The sequence below is a fragment of the Schistocerca piceifrons genome, chromosome 1, assembly GCF_021461385.2.
Source record: "Schistocerca piceifrons isolate TAMUIC-IGC-003096 chromosome 1, iqSchPice1.1, whole genome shotgun sequence".
Lineage (NCBI taxonomy): Eukaryota > Metazoa > Arthropoda > Insecta > Orthoptera > Acrididae > Schistocerca > Schistocerca piceifrons.
The window spans coordinates 1082259413-1082261690 of NC_060138.1; the positions used below are offsets into that span (position 1 = coordinate 1082259413).

The 2278-nt window shown below is 48.6% G+C and overlaps 1 pseudogene; it reads right to left on the reverse strand.

Annotated features, from left to right (window-relative positions):
- Positions 1–1716: 1716 nt before the first annotated feature.
- LOC124727586 lies at positions 1717–1834 on the reverse strand (annotated as a pseudogene).
- Positions 1835–2278: the final 444 nt, after the last annotated feature.

Consider the following 2278-nt stretch of genomic DNA (forward strand, 5'->3'; position numbering starts at 1 on the left):
ATGACGGTTTGGATGTACCGTGCACTATTCAGTGTCCCCTCGACGATCACCAGGGTGTAAGGCCAGTGTAGGAGATCGCTCCCCACACCATGATGCCGGGTGTTGGCCCTGTGTGCCTCGGTCGTATGCAGTCCTGATTGTGGCGCTCACCTGCATGGCGCCAAACACGCATACGACCATCATTGGCACAAAGGCAGAAGCGACTCTCATCGCTGAAGACGACACGTCTCCATTCGTCCCTCCATTCACGCCTGTCGCGACACCACTGGAGGCGGGCTGGACGATGTTGGGGCGTGAGCGGAAGACGGCCTAACGGTGTGCGGGACCGTAGCCCAGCTTCATGGAGACGGTTGCGAATGGTCCTCGCTGATACCCCAGGAGCAACAGTGTCCCTAATTTGCTGGGAAGTGGCGGTGCGGTCCCCTACGGCACTGCGCGAGATCCTACAGTCTTGGCGTGCATCCGTGCGTCGCTGCGGTCCGGTCCCAGGTCGACGGGCACGTGCACCTTCCGCCGACCACTGGCGACAACTTCGATGTACTGTGGAGACCTCACGCCCCACGTGTTGAGCAATTCGGCGGTACGTCCACCCAGCCTCCCGCATGCCCACTATACGCCCTCGCTCAAAGTCCGTCAACTGCACATACGGTTCACGTCCACGCTGTCGCGGCATGCTACCAGTGTTAAAGACTGCGATGGAGCTCCGTATGCCACGGCAAACTGGCTGACGCTGACGGCGGCGGTGCACAAATGCTGCGCAACTAGCGCCATTCGACGGCCAACACCGCGGTTCCTGGTGTGTCCGCTGTGCCGTGCGTGTGATCATTGCTTGTACAGCCCTCTCGCAGTGTCCGGAGCAAGTATGGTGGGTCTGACACACCGGTGTCAATGTGTTCTTTTTTCCATTTCCACGAGTGTATTTGGAACGTCTTGCACTATCATACACTGTCTAACTCTCTCTAGTTCTACAAATCCAATGAGTCCGTCATAATTTTTCTGCAGTCTTGCTTCCATTATCAAGCTCCCCATCCCGCTGGAGGTTTGAGTCCTCTCTCGGGCATGGGTGTGTGTGTGTGTGTGTTTGTTGCTCCTAGCATAAGTTAGTTTAAACTAGTTCAAGTAGTGTGTAAGTCTAAGGACCGACTGTAACCTCCCTCTTACTAATCGGCCTATTCTGCTTACGATATAAAATATGACCGTGGATAGCGTGTATGCCTAATGGATTTTTTTCTAATTGTATAAGGCTACTTTTCCCGAAGAAGTGATACCGGTAAGTAGGAGGAAAGTGTTCAACCGACCCTTCTGATAGAAAGTCTACTATAAATAAAAATAATTAAACAGAACAGGGCTATAATTTGGAAAATGAAAGTTATTTTGTGCATTCACTCACGAACAACACTGGACAGAAAGGGGTACCACCGATCATGAATTTAAAAGTCACACGAATGAACGAAAATGAAGTAATTAACAATCGCCAGCCCACTAGAGCAATTTACATCACAAATCCTGTACAAGCACTCCGTCTTCAGGCCACAAGCGACCCATCGGGACCATCCGACCGCCGTTTCATCCTCAGATGAGGATGCGGATAGGAAGGGCGTCTGGTCAGCACACCGCTCTCCCAGTCGTTACGATGGTTTTCTTTGACCGGAGCCGCTACTATTCGGTCGAATAGCTCCTCAATTGGCATCACGAGTCTGAGTGCACCCCGAAAAATGGCAACAGCGCATGGCGGCCCGGATGGTCACCCATCCAAGTGCCGACCACGCCCGACAACGCTTAACTTCGGTGATCTGACGGGAACCGGTGTATCCACCGCGACAAAGCTGTTGCCTAAAATCCTGTACAAGATGATGGGAAAATAACACATGTATTATTAAACACTATCGTGGCAACTAAAGGTTACCACGTTTATTTTTTTTTAATTTTTTGAGACTGCTTTTAAGTGAGTATGTAATGATAGAGAAAACTGAGAAGTCACTCTTACGCTATATTTGGCATTAAATTTTGAAAAATGCAATCGAGTAACGATTTGAAAATATGCAATTAAACCGTATGTTAGTACACTTTACGTGAACAATGACGTTCAATTACCTCAACATAACGTAATCAAAGAAATTTTAAAAAAGCAAGCACTTTTTACTTTGCCGTTACTTATTTTGCAAATTGGATTTCATGATATTTTCTGAACAACAGAGCCTTTTTTATTGACTTGAACAGAATTAAATACTAGAATACGTACTAAACCAAACAGCCATGTGCTCCAAGCTATATGTAA